The following is a 19245-nucleotide window of genomic DNA, read 5'->3' as shown; positions in this document are numbered from 1 at the left end:
CTACAAAAAATAAAATGAAATCCTGCAGATGCTTGGAATCTGAAATAAAACAAAAAATGTTGGAAACACACAGAAGGTCAGGCAGCATATTTTGCAAGAGCAATAAAGTAAATATTTCAGGACAGACTTTTCATAGTCATAGAACCATGGAGTTCTACAGAGGAGGAACATGTCCTTTGGCTCATATTGTCCATGCCGACCAAATTGACAATGAGCTAATTCCATTTGCCTGCTGGAAATTTACCTGCAACGGCTAGAAATATGTAGGAATGAAGTGCAGATGCTGGTTTAAACCGAAGATAGACGGAAAGCTGGAGTAACTCAGTGGGAAAGGCAGCATCTCTGGAGAAAAGGAATGGGTGATGTTTCGGGTCGAGACCATTGGGTCTCGACCCGAAACGTGACCCATTCCTTCTCTCCAGAGATGCTGCCTGTCACAGCTAGAAATATGGTGGGATGCCATTTGGAATGAAACTAATGTGTTTGAAAGTTTCAGGGAAATGCAAGAGACTGCAGATGGTGGAACCTTGAGAAAAATACAAAGTGCGAGGGAAAATCAGCAGGTCAGGCAGCATCTGTGGAGGGAATGGACAGACATTTCTGGTTCTTCAGATGAAGGGTAGCGCCCAAGGCATCATCTGCCCACCTCTTTTCCCTAGCAATTTGTATTTTTCTCAAGATTCCACCATCTGCAGTCTCTTGTATTTCCCTTCTTCTCTCCGTATGGCGTGCACGGCCTAAAGTTGTAGGTCAATAGTGGTTTGCAATGGTTGAAACGGGGTGGACCACGTGAAGGTTGCAATCTCCCACCCCCTGTATTTCCCTGAAACTTTCAAACACATGAATCCACTCTTTCCACAGACGCTGCCTGACCTGCGCAGTTCCTCCAGCACTTTGATTTTGCTGAAAGTTTCAGAGTCAACTACTTTCAATTATATTTTTGGATGGAACCTTTTTGCATCAGGAGCTGCAGGATTTTGGCCGTGTGATGATAAAGCTATAGCAATGTAAGTCGAAGTTGTGATGGTATGTGGCTTAGCAAAACGGGGGTGATGACATTTCCAAGTATCTGCAGCTCTTATGCATCCAGGTGTCGGAGGATGTGAATTTGAAAGATCGTATTGTTGAAATCTTGGTGAGTTTCTGTGGTGCACCTCATGAACAGAACAAACATGACATGCTCTGCTGATGCAGGAATGGAGTCTAAGATGTCAAATTGATTTCTTCTGGACGGTGTCTAAGGATTCCTACATTATCCAAATAAATTGCACCTTATTGATTTGGTCGACAGTTACCAGGGTATCAAGAAGTGAGCTACTTGTCACAGTACACTCAGTCTCCGACTTGTTCTATAAAACAATTGTGTCTTGTACAAAACACAAAGTGGTGGAGGAACTAAGTTGGTCAGGCATCACCTGGGGAGGAAATGGAGAGGTGACTTTTCGGGTTGGGACTCTTCTTCAGGCTGATTCCCCCCAGATGCTGCCTGGCTCACTGAGTTCCTCCAGCACGTTGTTTATTGGTCAAGATCCCAACATCTGCACTTTCTTGTGCTTTGTACGGTTAAGATCCTGGCCAATGCATCCCAAGGATGTTGAGGTAGAACTTTGGTACTATTGATGCCATTGAATGTTAAGGAACAATGATTACACTCTCTCTGGATTATGATGGCTATTATCTGGAAATTGAATAGTGAATAATCTAGCATAGCAATTCAACGCTGACTATTATCCTGGTCGAGTGAGGGTACAGCAGGCGTTTTAAACATGAGCAACTTTGAATTGACCTAAAAATTGCAAGCATCAGTCACCAGTTCCATTTTTGACCTACTGAGAAGGAAATGTAAGAAAATAACTGCAGATGCTGGTACAAATCGAAGGTATTTATTCACAAAATGCTGGAGTAACTCAGCAGGTCAGGCAGCATCTCAGGAGAGAAGGAATGGGCGACGTTTCGGGTCGAGACCCTTCTTCAGACTGATGTCAGGGGGGCGGGACAAAGGAAGGATATAGGTGGAGACAGGAAGACAGTGGGAGATCTGGGAAGGGGGAGGGGAAGAGAGGGGCAGAGGAACTATCTAGAGTTGGAGAAGTCAATGTTCATGCCACTGGGCACAATGTTCATGCCACTGGCCTCCAGTGCCACAGTGAGTCCCACCGGAAATTGGAGGAACAGCACCTCATATTTCGCCTGGGCAGCTTGCAGCAGATGAAAATATTAGACCTAGGGCACTGCCCTGAGGAAATGGTAATGATATTCTGGGGCAGAAACAACTCTCCTCCAACAAACATAGTGTAAGTAACCATGAAACTGCCAGATTATTGTAAAAAATATATCCCCACCCAGACGCCGGAGTTTGAACGTGGTTGACTCTCATCTGCATCCTCACTTGGACAATTAAGGACACAATTAATGTTGGTATTGCCAGTGATATCCTCACATCCTACAAACAAATAACTAAAACGTCTTCCTGTGTACAGCGGGTGGCACTGTGGTAGAGTTACTGCCTTACAGAGCCAGAGATCCGGGTTAGATCCCAACTACCGGTGCTGTCTGTACTGAGTTTATACATTCTCCCTGTGACCGCGTAGGTTTCTCTGGGTGCTTTGGTTTACTCCCACATTCCAGGTTTATAGATTAATTGGCTTCTGTGAATTGCCCCTAGAGTGTAAAATGCGAAACTGGGATAACACAGAACTAGTGTCTGAGAACTAGTGTTGGTTAGCCTGGACTCGGTTGGCTGAAAGGCCTGTTTGCACACTTCCAAACTAAACTAACGTAAACTAAATCTGACAGAAAGATGATGACTAGACCTTTTTCCCAATTCTTACTAAGTTCAGCTTTATTGTGTCTTCTGGTACCACTATAGGTAATAGAAAAGCTGCCTTGATATCAAAGGCAATTAGATGCCACCAATTGTGCCTTTCATCCTCTACACATCAGTGTGTCAGAAGAAATGAGGATCCTGTACAGAAATTGTGGAGTTTGTACAACCTACATGGTTCCCAATTTATTAAAATCAGATGATTTGGAATCTAGCATGATCCAACGTCTAGATAGAAGAGATATCTGAAAATTTGGCCGCAACTCCATCCAAAATGTTCTGTTGCCACTCACCATTAAAATCCACTTGTAGCAATATCTCCTGAGGAGAAAAACGGAAGGAAAATAGAAAAACAAAAATAGAATTTAATAGTAGTGACATTATCATGAGTCAAGAGTGTTTAATTGTCATATGACAAACAGAATAGATATAGTTCTTAGGGCTAATGGAATCAAAGGATATGGGGAGAAAGCAGGAATTGGGTACTGATTTTGGATGATCAGCCGTGATCATATTGAATGGCGGTGTTGAATCGAAGGGCCGAATGGTCTACTCCTGCACCTATTTTCTATGTTTCTATGTTTCCAGAACAATGAATTCTTACTTGCAGCAGCACAACAGGTCAATAAACGCAGTACTGAATAGATAGCATAATAAACAATTTTTAAAAAATCCAACAAATAAAAGTGTTCAACCAAAATAGTTCGTAGTTCAAAGTTTAGTGGGAAGGGCAATTGACTGAAGTGTTGGTGGATGAGTCTTTTGGGATCAGCGGCCACAGTACTGTAATTGAATCATCTACGGTTAGGGTTTTCAATCACACATTTTAAGCACATTTTGTATTTTTGTAAAATATCTTTTGAAATTACCTTGAATTTATAATTTTCCATTGATTTGTGAAAAAAAATCAATCACTTTTTATCCATCACCTTCAGGCAGCCAGTTAGATGACTAATTGACTTTCTTGTTCCTATTACCTCGTATCTTTTCTAACACTTATCCCTTATTATGGTAACACTTCAAAGAATCAGTGCCACATCTTTATTATTGCTTTAGTGTTCTCCCTGTTCTGGCAATGACAAGTTACCAAGTAACTTGGTAACCAAGTAATGATATTTACAAAGTTACATATGGAATCTTTATCATGATGAAAAAATGTCTTACATTTTCATCTGACATGTTTCATATTCATTCCCTGCAGAATAAAATCTTGGAGTAATTCATTGTCTCACTGTTGTTCATGTGACTGTTATATTTGGTGGTGAATTAAAAGACATTAGATTTGGCCCTATTTCCCTAGAGATGCAGATTCTGCATCATATTTCCAATTTCTTTTCTCCTCTATCTCACTTTTAAGCTGCACTAGGGAGCAATATTCTAAATATGATCACCTGCTGGGTTTCTTGCCCAGTGTAGCATTCATGAGGAAATGAGGAAATTGTCTATTGTCTATTGTCTATTGAAATTGTGGATCCAATGCTTGCAATTCTTCAATGGATGATGAACTTTTGATCTGTTGAGCGACAGAAGTTGTTGGGATGGTTCTCCTTGGAGCAGTGAAAATAAATGGGAGATTTAAGAGGGTTGTTTTAAGGCAGAGATAGATAGATTCTTATTAGTGTGGGTGTCAGGAGTTATGGGGAGAAGGCAGGGGAATGGGGTTAGAAGGGAGAGATAGATCAGCCATCATTGAATGGTGGTGTAGACTTGATGGGCTGAATGGCCTAATTCTGCGCCTATCACTTATGAAACTTAGTTGGAGTTTACATTGTTTATGTAAAATTAAATAATTTCCATTGGCAGAATATCAGTAACTAGGGTTTACAGATTTAAAAAAATACACGTAAGACAAAGGGAGATGCAGCAAGAATTTCACACCAGAGGTTGTAAACTGAATGGGTTATCGAAACAGATTCAGCAGTAACTTTTAAAACCATATCAGAGAGATTAAAAAAAGTAAGATGCCAGAGCTGTAGGGAAATAATGGGAAGGTTGTAACTATTGAATTGCTTTCACAAATTAACAAAATAAACAAAATGCTGGAAATACTCCGTTAAGGGTTTGGGCCCAAATCCCTTCAAAAGCACTGGTGAGAGGTCACTGACCTGAAACTTTGTGCCTCTCTTCATGGATGCTGCCTGACCTGCGAGTACTTTTTTCTTGCATTTTCATTGCAGAATTTTGCTTTTGACCTCATTCTTTGCTGTAAAATACAAATAATTTCTCAACTTCCACTTTGTTCTCTAAAAAATTATTCTGGAGCGGTGGCAGATACTCTGAAAGGGAGAAAGCATAATTTAACGTGAATAAAATTAACAAATAACTGAATGTAACACTGCCATCATTTATTAAAGATTGAAGATTAAACATATCTCAATGGATCTCTGACCCAAAGTTTTCCACTGTACCTTGGTACTACACAAGACAATAAACAAAATTGTAAACTGAAAACAATAATGTCACCAAAGATGTCAATGATGTAACCATACTTCTGATCAACTGAGGAAAAAGTGCATTGAAAGCCCATATATTTTAAAATGAAGATTCTGAATATTTACCAACCAGGCAAATAAATTATTTGGAATACTGAATGGAATGACAGATAGCCAAGGAACATTGCCCTAAATTGTCTAAGGTGATTTGATCTGTTTGGAAGTTTCACTGCATAGTATACATATTTCCATGACTATTTACGGTTACTGTAAAGTGCACTGGGGAAGTGGTGGTGTGGCGGTCGATCAGGGGGAGTTGATGGACATTTGAAAGGGTATAAGGGAAAATAAGTGAAAAATGGGACTGATGGGAATGGGAGCTGGTGTAGACGATGGGATGGATTGCATCTTTACCAATGTAATAAAACATGAGGCTCCAGTTCACATACTACAAACATTTTATTTTTAATCCTTTCATTTAATCTCTTATATTTCCCTTTTATTTCAAGGCACTATACTCCATTTCATTCTTCTCCTGGACTGCAACCTTGACGTGGTGAAGAGGCTTGCATACTCCAGTGATCCTGTGTGCAATGCCGGATGGGGTTTTATATCCCAGGTAGGTTCAACCAAACCGGACAGGTCATGGGTGAGGAGGCAGACGAAGCAATCCCTGGTCCTCCAAGTTGGGGGTTGGGCATGGGGTTAACTACCCCACCCTGGAAAAAAGTTTGAGTTACAGAAACATTGATGAATGAAAACCAAATTACACACTTGGTTGAAGAATTTATTCACAAAATGCTGGAGTAACTTAGCAGGTCAGGCAGCATCTCAGGAGAGAAAGAATGGGTGACGTTTCGGGTCGAGACCCTTCTTCAGACTGAAGAAGGTGCCCCAGCGACGGGGAACATGACGCTTCCCAGCCAAACCCGCAAGGGCGCTCAGAAGCTGACACACCTTCTGACGCCAAAGAAATCCATCCTTGTGGGGATATGGAACATCCGAACCATGTTCCAGGCTGGCAAGGCTGCCACTGTTGCCAACGAAATGGTGCGCTACAATCTCTCAGTCCTGGGCTTGGCAGAAACAAGATGGACACTGTCAGGGGAGATCAAATTGGCCAGTGGGCAGTCCATTATCTACTCCGGAAAGGAAGATGAGGGAGCGAAACATACAGAGGGAGTGGCCATAATGATGACGAAGGACACTAGAAAGGCTCTAACGGCATGGAAACCCATCAGCTCTCGCCTCATCTCCACAACCTTCAAAACCAACAAGAGAGTGAAAGGGAAAATACAGAGCGCTGCTCGACAGATGGGTAGAGCATTTCGAAGAGATCTTAAACAGGCCACCACCGGCAGTGCAGCCACATATTCTCATAACCAGGATACCACTACATATTATGTGCGATACACCAACAAAATCAGAAATAAAGGTTGCAATCAAGCAATTGAAAACTGGCAAGGCAGCTGGCCCTGACAATATTCCACCTGAAGCCCTTAAAGTAGATATAGACTCATCAACAGACATGCTCTATGGCTTCTTTGGGAGAATTTGGGAGGAGGGAAAGACACCCACAGAATGGGCAGAGGGATACATTGTGAAACTGCCATAAAAAGTGTCCAGGCAGAAATGTCTGGGAGTGGGCTCAACTGGGGAGATCTCGAAAGAACTGCCAACAACCAAGTGAGGTGGAGGACACTTGTCAATGCCCCATGCTCCCTAGAGGAGCCAAGAGCTTAAGAAGAAAAGAAGATACTCCATTTCATTAGCAGCTGGAAAATGAACCCAGAAGATAACATGGGAGATGCCAGACCTTGCAGCCTTCCTCTATTTGGAATAGGGATAGTGAAACTTCTAACCAAAGAATATTATTGGTGATGATACTTCTCCCCTTATTTGTGATGGTCAGTGGTCTACTTTGAAAAGGGATCTTGATTGGAAGGGCTAGTCTATAAATAAGCTCCCGAATACAAACTCCTGATTTAGTGGATATTCTGAGTGTGTTGTTTTTTTCTACAAATTTTAAAAAATCCAGAAAGATTTGCACGTGTAGCACCCTGCATCACCTGATATCCCATAGCCTGCTACAATTATTGAAGCACTGGTGAAGTGAAATCAATGTTGTAATGCAGAAAATGCTGCAGTCACATTTGAGCATGTCAATCTCTCACAAACAAGAATGTGCTAAAGATCAGATAAACTGCTCTGGTGATGTTGAGTAAGTCTGATAATTGACCAGGGCATTTTGACATAGCTTTGAAAATTGTGGCATGAAGAATTTCACTTTGACCTGAGAGAGCAGATGGGCCCTGGGTTTTCAAGATTCTGAAGAATAACTTTCCATGTGGATCGGTAGATTGGTGATAAGATTTTAATGATGGGAATAACGTCTTCAAATTTAATGGGAAGTTTTGTCCTTTAAGGTGGCTCAGATTTGCAACCTCACTCCTGACTTACCAAAGCAACCTCGTGGAAAGGATTTTGTTGTAAAAAATGCTTGTTATAAATGATTTCAATGCCCTTCATTTCAGCAAGTGCCTTCCTGAACTTTGAGTATTATCCCATTCACTGCAGTAAAGAAATATCCACAAATTACATCAGTGGCAAAATGTTAATATAAAAACTTGGGAGATATGAAACCTTTCTAAAAGCATGATTACTTTGTACATCATATTAAAGAAGGTGGCCTCTGCAGACTACATTTAGTAACAGTCAAAAAAAATCAAATCAAAAGAATCCCTTGTGTTTCAGGGAAATAGGACAGTGAAGTTACAGACATATCATTATTTTTCAAGAGGTCTCCCAGATCAACTCTTCACACTAACTAACAAAATAAGGATCTGGACAACAATGTATTTATAAAGAGCGGTGACAAGAAATACTAAGAAAATATAATATTACAGTGATGATTTTGTAAAGAAGGATCCACCATCAAGATCACACTCATCATCAGAATCCTTTCTAAACACATTTGTCACACTGCAAGGACTTAAAAGGAGAATTTCATCTTTATGATGAAAGTGACACCAATTCAGGATCATTTTTAAATAGATTTATAAAAAAATGGTTTAAAACGTAAAATGTGATATACTGAAATGCTTTCATTTTGCTGTCTGGCTTTCCAACATGACTTCATAAATACACTACATATTTAACCAAGATATTAGAGCTTAACAGAAAATTAAAGGGGACAAAGACAAAGAGGTTAAAAAAAAAACATTACTGGAGGTTTAGGTGACGTTTCGGGTCAGGATTCTTTTTCAACCTGAAGAAGGGTCCTGACCTGAAACATCACCTATCCATTTTCTGTAGAGATGCTACCAGACCCGCTGAGTTACTCCAGCATTTTGTGTCTATCTTAGGTATAAACTAGTGTCTGCAGTTTTTTTTATTACTAGAATTTTGTTCTATTATGAAATGACCTTATTTCCTTCCATTTAACAAGGTTGTAAAATCAACTGCTATCCTGCCATGTCTGAAGAGACCTTAGGTTTGTGTTAGTCAGTTGACCACACAGATTTGGGTTGGTTTGTTTTATGTGGGGGGGTGGGTTGGGGGGGTCAGGGGAAACTTTTTTTCAATCTCTTACCTTGCCGGAGATGCGATTGTTTTCCAGATCATATCTCCGGTCGCTCTGCGGCCTAACATCATGGAGTTGGCGGCCTTGCTTGAGACTGACTTTGAGCCCCACTGCAGGGATGTGGACTTACCATCAGAGCTGTGATCCCTTGCCTGGGATCGATGCTCCAAGCGCGGCCTGCGGACTGCAACACCGAGGAGCTCGCAGTCTTGGGTACAGACCGATGTCGGAAAGCTCCAAAGATGCAGAAGGTTTCGACCGGCCCCGACCCGGGTCAGATCACCCGTGGGGGGGGGGGAGCTGAGATTTCCCCCTCCCCCCGATGCAGGAGCTTGATCGCCCCGACGAGAGGGCCCGACCGCCGGCTACGCGAGTCAAGATTGTCCCATCAATGGAAGGCTCGAGGCCCTCGACCGTGGGAGAATGAAGAAGGGAAGAGATTGAACTTTATTTCGTCTTCCATCACAGTGAGGAATGTGGAGGAGTCACTGTGGTGGATGTTCATGTTAAAATATATTTTGTGTGCTCTGTTGCTTTTTATTGGTATGACTGTATGGCAAATGAAATTCCTCGTATGGTGCAAAACATACTTGGCTAATAAAGTATGATTATGATTATGATGATTATGATTACAGGAAATATGCGGAGGTTTTGGAAAGGGTGTGGAGGAAGTTTAGCAGAATCATGCCTGGACGTACAGGTATGTAGGTTAATTGGCTGGGTAAATGTAAAAATTGTCCCTAGTGGGTGTAGGATAGTGTTAATGTATGGGGATCGCTGGGCGGCACGGACTTGGTGGGCCGAAAAGGCCTGTTTCCGGCTGTATATATATGATATGATATGATATGATTAGGGGATATCAGCTATGGAGAGAGAGGTAGGCAGACTTGAATTGTTTTCTCTAGAATGCTGGAGGTTGAGGGGAGACCTGATAGAAGCACAAAACATTATGAGAGGCATAGATAGGGTAGACAATTAAAACTTTTTTCTCCAAGTTTCCGGCTGTATATATATGATATGATATGATATGATATGGAAAGATCAAATACTAGATGGCATAGGTTTAAGGGAGACGGGGAAAGTTTAAAGGACATTTTTTTTACACAGAGGGTGATGATGAGTTCCTCGAACGTGTTGTCTCGGGTGGTGGTTGAGGCAGGGACAATAGTAGTATTCAAGAGACTTTTGGATGGGTACATGGATATGCAAGGAATTGAGGGTTATGGATTATGTGCCGGCAGGTAAGTGTTGGTCTTGGCATCATGTTCGGCACAGACCTTTTGGGCCGAAGGGCCTCTTGTTGTGCAGTACTGTTTGTTGCTGCATGTTTCAAGTTGTACGTTTTTGATCGTCAGATATATTTTAAACCACAGCGCCAGAGACCCAGGTTCAATACTGACCTTGGTTGCTGTCTGTGTGGAGTTGCCATATTCTTCAAATGCCCGCTTGGGTTTCCTCTGGGTGCTCAGGATTCCTTCCACATCCCAAAGACGAGCAGGTTTGTAGGCTACTAGGTCTCTGAAAATTGCCCCTAGTGTGTCAAGAGTGGATGAAAAAGTGGGATAAAGTAGAATTCATGTGAATGGGTGGTCGACGGTTAGAGTGGACTTGGAGAACCAAATGGCCTGTTTCTATTGCTGTATATCTTATCTAAACTGAATTAAACTAACTAAACTAAATTAAAGGCTCGAGTAACTCAGCAGGACAGGACTGGAGAGAAGGAACGGATGATGTTTCGGGTCGAGACCTTTCTTCAGACTGAAACGTCACCCATTCCTTCTCTGCCAGCCCTGCTGAGTTACTCTAGCACTTTGTGCCTAACTTCCATGTAAATCAGCATCTGCAGTTCCTTCCTAAACTAAACTAAATATGAGTATAGAGGTTGGCAGGGCATGTTGCAGTTATATAAAACGTTGGTGAGGCCACATTTAGAGTATTGTATTCAGTTTTGGGCACTATTTAATTTGATTTAGAGATACAGCGCGGAAACAGGCCCTTCGGCCCACCGAGTCCGCGCCGCCCAGCGATCCCCGCACATTAACACTATCCTACACACACTTGGGACAATTTTTACATTTGCCCAATCAATTAACCTACATACCTGTATGTCTTTGGAGTGTGGGAGGAAACCGAAGATCTCGGAGAAAACCTGCGCAGGTCACGGGGAGAACGTACAAACTCCGTACAGACGGCGCCCGTAGGAGCAAAGAGGTCCTTCTACAGTTGTACCGGGCCCTGGTGAGACCGCACCTGGAGTACTGTGTGCAGTTTTGGTCTCCAAATTTGAGGAAGGATATTCTTGCTATGGAGGGCGTGCAGCGTAGGTTCACTAGGTTAATTCCCGGAATGGCGGGACTGTCGTATGTTGAAAGGCTGGGGCGATTGGGCTTGTATACACTGGAATTTAGAAGGATGAGGGGGGATCTTATTGAAACATATAAGATAATTAGGGGATTGGACACATTAGAGGCAGGAAACATGTTCCCAATGTTGGGGGAGTCCAGAACAAGGGGCCACAGTTTAAGAATAAGGGGTAGGCCATTTAGAACGGAGATGAGGAAGAACTTTTTCAGTCAGAGAGTGGTGAAGGTGTGGAATTCTCTGCCTCAGAAGGCAGTGGAGGCCAGTTCGTTGGATGTTTTCAAGAGAGAGCTGGATAGAGCTCTTAAGGATAGCGGAGTGAGGGAGTATGGGGAGAAGGCAGGAACGGGGTACTGATTGAGAGTGATCAGCCATGATCGCATTGAATGGCGGTGCTGGCTCGAAGGGCTGAATGGCCTACTCCTGCACCTATTGTCTATTGTCTATTGTCTATAGTCAGGATCGAACCCGAGTCTCTGGCGCTGCATTCGCTGTAAGGCAGCAACTCTACCGCTGCGCCACCGTGCCGCACATGGTGTTATGTTACAGGAAAGATGTTGTCAAGCTGGAAAAGACACAGAGAAGATTTATGAGGATGTTGCCAGGATGGCCTGAGCTATAGGTAGAGGTTGAGCAGGCTAGAACTCTATTCCATGGAGCGCAGGAGGATGAGGGGTGATCTTATAGAGGTGTACACAATCATGAGAGGAATAGATCAGGTAAACCCTGAGTCTTATGCCCAGTGTAGAGGAATTGAGAACCAGAGGACATAGATTTAAAGTGAGGGGTGAAAGTTTTAATAGGAACCAGAGGGGTAACGTTTTTGCACAAATTACGGTGGGTGTACAGAACGAGCAGCTGGAGGAGGTAGTTGAGGCAGGTACTATTGCAACGTTTAGGAAACATTTAGACAGGTACATGGATAGAATAGGCTTAAAGGGATATGGGCCAAAGGCAGACAGGTGGGACTAGTGTGGATGGGACACGTGGGTCGATGTGGACAGGTTGGGCCGAAGAGCCTGTTTCCACACTGTATCACTCTATGACTCTATGAAACCAAACTAAACTAAATGGCAGATAGGCAAATAATGCAAAACTTGCAAATGACCACCAGGAGGATGGAGGGACGGATGCTCAAATACAGTGAGGTAGAAACGGGACTGACAGGCTGGAATATTGTGAGAGAAATAATCACTGTCATAGTTAATTGTGATATTGGAATGATGAGGCAAATGAGTTACACGAGAGGCCAATGCAAAACACTTTTAAAGATGAAGGATACGTTAATCTCAAAGACCACAGCCTTTTACTTTATATCGGAATAAATGCCGCATGCATGTAGATGGAAAGCAATATTCTCAGAGTAGGAAATACACATTCAAAATTGTACGCATTCAAAAGTGGGCCATGTGCATATTCTGCCTCAAAATAGAGAGCATTTAGAGATAACTTTATTAATTACTTGTATTCAATGTTGCGTGCAGATATGTTCATATTCAAACTAGCTACTTAACTACTTACCTACTGTATATTTATACACTCTGAGTACCACCACTTGCAATCAGATGTTTAAGGCACCACTCATTCAGAACAACAGGCAGACTTGCACAGGGTCAATCCGCTCCCCCCGCTTTGCAAATCACACGTGCATTCAGAATAAATAGAATGTGAGAAAAGGGCACTGAAACGGTAAAATATTCTTAAAAGTACATAGATTTTCACAAACAATCTTGACTCTCTGCCGAGACACCAATTATTATGGATACTTGCATTACTGCTGATTTTAGCTGAATTGTTTTTCTTTGGCAGATCCAAAGGCACCTTCTGCTAAATAAAGATTAGGGCCACTATATTCTTGGGTGCCTGCACACTATTCTTTGTAAGCTAAATGTCTTTTAAAATGCTTTGCTCATGCACCCAACAAGTTCAAATATAATTTAGTTCAGTATTACTAAACCCCAATTTGGAAAGCACTACAGTATATAAGCTTGTATTTAATTGCAAATCTCTGCTAAACAATAGCTCCTGTGAAGGAAATGCAGACCATATTTTGTATGTAACATTTGTATTTTGGTTACAATAGTTGAATATGGAAATAAAATCCATGGTAAATAACACACTTAAGAGGGATGAAGTGTATTAATTAATCCTGGCATCACTGTTTGGTGACAGCCTTGGTGACAGCCTTGCTGGATTCAAATGAGACTTAACCTTGGGTGAGACCAGCTAGCTAGCCTTTCTTCTCTCGTCTTCTCAAATCTAAAAATTGTTAAGTGATCTTTGAGGCTCAGCTTTCCTCACAGATTAATGTAAGAATGGCCTAATGCTTGCAAACGTGACTCCCTGTGACAGGCGTACAAACTCCTCAAAAGGAGGAATTTCTCAGTTAAACACCCCTCCCCCGTTCTAAAAAATCTGCGTGCTAAGACCTCCTTTGGAAGAAGCTAACCACTTAATCCTCGAAAGCCTGATTGCTGCAAAATAAAATGGGGGGGGAGAAAAAAGTTCTTTTGAGTCGAGCAGAAGGTACTGTGTAGAAATGAGGGAGTGGATCGGGCTTTGTGGGCTGCTCTTGATATTAAACCCTACAGGTGGCCTTCTTCTGATCCTGACATGATCCAGTGGGATTGTACTGCAGCCTTTCCAAAATCCATTAAAGTTTATGGGAATAGTTTAAATTAGGAAATATGCTTGGGGAGTAATGGTTTAAAAAAAAAGTTTAAGTGTTTAAATCAAAGGTATTTTGCTTTAGCCCCCCTCACTTTATACCTCTGATACATCTTTCTTTGCTTTTTCCCAGTGCAGGGAAATGTTTGCTTTGGTACTACAGAGAGAATAATTGCACACATTTTGAGAATTAGTCCCAAGAGTCTGAGGACAAAGTGCCTCTGACTATCAAAATGCACAAGAAAGCTGTGAAATATTGAAAGACTTACAGAGTTAAAATGTTTAGAATAATCTGTTTTCTTTCTCTTTCCCTGCCTTGATTACACCCAACACAAAGATCGTGGTCTACTGGGAGCAAGTGATCCTTGTTCTTCAGTAAGCTCTGGGACAGGGATTACCCACAGCAGTCACCTCAAAGCAGTGGTGAAGTACGACCAATGCCCTATACCCTAAACCCCCCTAAATCACTGTCAGGATAAATGAAACTATATCAGTGCCCTTTCCTTGACCAACGATGCCAGTTTTTATATTCCAATTATAGTCAGCTCTAATGTGCAGGCTACGTTATTTGAATCAATTCATCAGGAGTACATAGAAGTCAAACTATCCACCTGCCCACCTTGTCAAGTACCTTCTGTTGCACCTGAAACACAACCTGTGGGTGCCATTGAGCCCCCATCTGGAAACTCCGAGAAATGGAGTGGAAAGAAGATTTTTAGATTTTAGATTTAGAGATACAGTGCGGAAACAGGCCCTTCGGCCCACCGGGTCCGCGCCGCCCAGCGATCCCCGCACATTAACACTATCCTACACACACTAGGGACAATTTTTACATTTGCCCAGCCAATTAACCTACATACCTGTACGTCTTTGGAGTGTGGGAGGAAACCGAAGATCTCGGAGAAAACCCACGCATGTCAGGGGGAGAACGTACAAACTCCGTACAGACGGCGCCCGTAGTCAGGATCGAACCTGAGTCTTGGGCGCTGCATGCGCTGTAAGGCAGCAACTTTACCGCTGCGCCACCGTGCCGCCGAAGTCATCCATCATTCACTCATTCACTATATCTCTAATAAATCTCTACAGATATACTGTACAAAGTATCGCCACAGGTTGCATCATGATCTGGTATGGCAATTCCAACATGCAGGAATGTAACAGGCTGCAGAGAATGGTGGACTCTGTCCAGTCCATGAAGGGCACAGCCCTCCCCTCCATAGAAAGCATCTACATGAAGCGCTGTCTCAAGAAGGTGGCATCTATCACCAAGGATCCCCACCATCCAGGCTATGCTCTCGTCGCACTGCTACCCTTGGGCAGGAAGCACAGAAGCCAGAAACCCCATACCACCAGGTTCACGAACAGCTACTTTCCGACAACTGTCAGGATCTGAACCAAAAAGCAAAACGCTAGAGGAACTCAGCAGGTCAGGCAGCATCTGTGGAGGGAATGTACAGGTGACTTTTTGGGTCCAAGATTCATTCTCTCTTACACTTTGCTGAACAAGTCCTCATTGACTTGTCCTTCATCCCTGATCATACACTTACACAATTGTCATCTACATTGCGCGGCTCGACGATAGGAGATGGTGTGAATTTCTGCAGTGGAAGCTCACATGTTTGGCTGTTCTCCGCTTGTCCTGAAGATGACCTCCACCTTAGCGGGAAGCTTGTTTCAGGTGTTGAGCCTGTAAATCTATCAAATCAGTGGCTTCCTGCTTTATTAACATCACTTATTGAAAGAGGGTTGACTCCTTACTACTCTGACTTAGCTCCATCATACCCAATAAACCACCAATTAGAGTTGGATTTCCTATATGCAGGGATTTTTTGCTCAGTTATTTTCCCTACTCACATATAATAATCCTATGTAAGCATCCATGTTAAAATTCCAACACCACCCCGTGCTTGAACATGAATAATTGCCAATTCACTTTGGTGGAAAATAGTTCATCTTTTGATGCGGGATAGCAACCCAGATTCCAAAGGAGACCTGGATAAACAGAAACATCAAACAGAAATCAAAGTCAAAATATGGCTAGCATCAGTCAATTAAAATAAAACACAGCGACCAAACAATATATCATTAACCACAATCGTGGATTTTCAACAGGAAAGCAGATCTATATCAGCTAATTACGCTTCAGTACAGTGTTGATGACGGAGATAATGTGAGGTAAATCACTGATTCAGCCGAACATCTCAATCAGAACATTCTCTCTCCACCAACACTATTACCCAACATTGACCCCACCAACTCCCCTCTCCCACTCTCAGCTCCTCAACTGATACACTAACTGATGGCTCTGTTGAATTGGGAATATTAGCAGCTGCCAATTGCCATGATGGCTTCTAATTCCAAATTAATTCAGGGTAAATGAAGTGTCAAAAGAAGATTGATTTGTTTTAGTAATTGTCCTGATGAGAGCGGATCACGTGGTTGAAAGAGAAAAGAGAATAGAGTGAGGACGGTAAACAGTAGCCCGAGGGTTGTGTGTGTGTGTAAGTGGTGTGAGGGTGGCGAGAGAAGAGGAGGGGGAAGGGAGGTGAATGACAGTCTGTACAGGAGGAGCCCCAGTTTCACTACACAGATGTCTGAGAATCTCTAGGGTGCAAACAATTTGGCCAACATAATTCTTGAGCCCGAACAGGTTGACTAGATTTATCAAGGTCTTGGCAGGATGGCTTACTTTAAAAAAAACGAAATAAATACCAAGGGTCTGTTAGTTTAGTGTGCGATTGGAGGAATCTAGAAGAAGGTAACAAGGCTTAAATTTTGTCAAGTTAAAGTTTGCAAAGTTTCAAACCCCTTTATAAATCTTTTAACCATCATCCATTGGTTATACATTGGTTGTACAATTAATATGAAATGCTATTGTGGCAATGAATGTAAAAACAAGCTTATACCCAAGGAAAGTAAATTTTGGATGCCAATGCCCTTTTTAACAGTCAAAATAATTTTGTACTTGAAAGTTCAACAATTTTTTTTGTTGCTATTGAAGCACATAAATCAAAATGAGAAAAACAGGAGTAACTCAGCGGGTCAGGCAGTATCTGCGGAGGGAGTGGATCGACAACGTTTTTGGTCATGCACTGTGGACAGCTTGACTTTATTCATTTATTGTCATTTCTCTAACTGGGTAGCACCCAAACAAAAGCTTTTCTCTGTACCTCGGTACACATGACAATGATAAACTAAACTAAATTAAAGATCATAAATCACCCTGAATGAAACATATTCTTCATGATTTCTGCTTAAGTTCTGTTATCTTCAGTCAGAGATTTGGTGAACTCTACATTGTTGGTGGGAAAGTTCCTGGAACGAATTCTGAGGGATAGGTTTTATTTGCATTTGGAAAGCAAGGGTTGATAACACATGGTCGACATGGTTTTGTGCTTGGGAAATCATATCTACAAATTAGATTGAGGTTTTTTTAAAGGTGACTAAAAGGATTGATGAGAGAAGGGTGATAAATGTTGTCTACATGGACGTTAGCAAGTCGTTTGATAAGGTCCTGCATGGTAGACTGGTCTGAAAGGCGAGAGCATGTTGAATCCTAGAATTGGTAAACCCATTGGATACAAAATTAGCTTGGTGATAGAAGGCAGAAGGGTGGTAGTGGAGGGTTATCTCATTTAATTTAGTTTAGTTTAGTTTATTGTCACATGTACCGACGTACAGTGAAAAGCGTTTGTTGCTTGCTAACCAGTGAGTGGAAAGACAATACATGTTTACAATTGATCCATTCACAGTGTTTTGATACATGATAAGATGAATAGCATTTAGTACAATGTGCACTGTGGACAGCTTGACTGTATTCATGTATTGTCATTTCTCTGTCTGGATGGCACAAAAACATTAGCTTTGTACCTCGATACACATGACAATAATAAACTAAATAAACTAAAGATCATAAATCATCCTGAATGAAACATATTTTTGATTTCTGCTTCAGTTCTGTTGTCAAGTATTTTAAATCTTTGATATCAAATTATAAACCAGCTTGCCAGGGGAAATATATTCCCCTCTCTTTAAGCAAAATCTCCCAGAATTTTGAACATCTATATACTAAAACTCTTGTTTGTTTGTTTGTTTGTTTGTTTGCTTGTTCCTGAACTACAGCCAAAATGGTACATGATAGCCCGACAATTTTAGACCCACCTTACTCACTGTCGTGCCAATGGAAGAAGGTTCATTGAAATTTGTGTTATATTTTTAAAGTTATTCACATTTTAAAGATTAAATCTATCTCCTAGGGAGGAAGGGTGGCGGGAGGGGGAGGAGGATAAGGGGGGTTGGGGATGGAGTGGGGGGGGAGGGGAAGGGGGGAGGGGAGGGGGAGCGGAGGGGGAGGGGAGGGGAGGGATAGGGGAGGGAGGTGGATGGAGGGGGAGGGGAGGAGGGAGGTGGAGGAAGGAGGGAGTGAGGGGGGGGAGGGGAGGGGAAGGGGAGAGGGGGAGAGGGGGAGGGGGGGAGGGGAGGAAGAAAGGGTGCTGCACCAATGCAGGCGAGGTTTGAGCCCAACCGGTCCACTTGGTCTCGTTCCTTTTAAAACTCCCCATAATCTTCTCTGCTTTAAGGATATCAATTCCAATTTCCCCAGTGTCTCCAGGTAACCAAATAGATTCTTCATATATGTCCCTTACCATTCTGGTGATAACCCGAACAACCACTTCTGCACCTTTTCCGAAACCTTGACATCCTTCCTAAGCCCAGAATTAATCAGCATTATCAGTGATTTGTAAAGTTTTTGTAAAGTTATCATAGAATCATAGAATTATATAACATGGAATCAGACCATTTGGTTCTGCTTGTCCATGCTGACCAATGGCCACTCTTCTGTATTAGGTCCATCATCCAGAACTTTGTCCATAGACCTGTTTGTCCAAGCAGCTCAAGTTTTCATCCTAAATGCTGTGAGTGACCCATATTCAACCATTCTCTTCGGCAATGCATTCGAGGTACTTACCACTCTCTTGGTGAAGAAGGTCTCTCTTGTATCACCCCAAATCTTTTGCCCCTTATCCTAAATATACGTTCTCTAGTTTTATCTACCGCTGATATGGGGAAAGGTTTCCTGCAGTCTATCCAATCTATACCCCTCCTAATTTCATATAATTCAATCAGGGTTAATTGTGTTTTGTAATAATGTCTTGCTTTTTGCACACTCTTTTTCTTTTAACTGCCTTGTGTAATTTATGTACAAGTTACATTTTTGTGTGTTGTCTGAATCCATGTCCCTGCAATGCTGCTGCAAGCAGTATTTTAACTGTACCTCACCGTACTTGAGCATATGATATTAAAATCATAATCTCAACTTGACTTGACCTGGTGCAGGGTCTTGTTGACCTGAAACGTGGCTCATCCCTTTGCTTCCA

Source organism: Rhinoraja longicauda, chromosome 11, assembly GCF_053455715.1.
Source record: "Rhinoraja longicauda isolate Sanriku21f chromosome 11, sRhiLon1.1, whole genome shotgun sequence".
Lineage (NCBI taxonomy): Eukaryota > Metazoa > Chordata > Chondrichthyes > Rajiformes > Arhynchobatidae > Rhinoraja > Rhinoraja longicauda.
The sequence above is the reverse complement of the archived record's forward strand: the minus strand, read 5'-3'. Positions refer to the sequence as shown.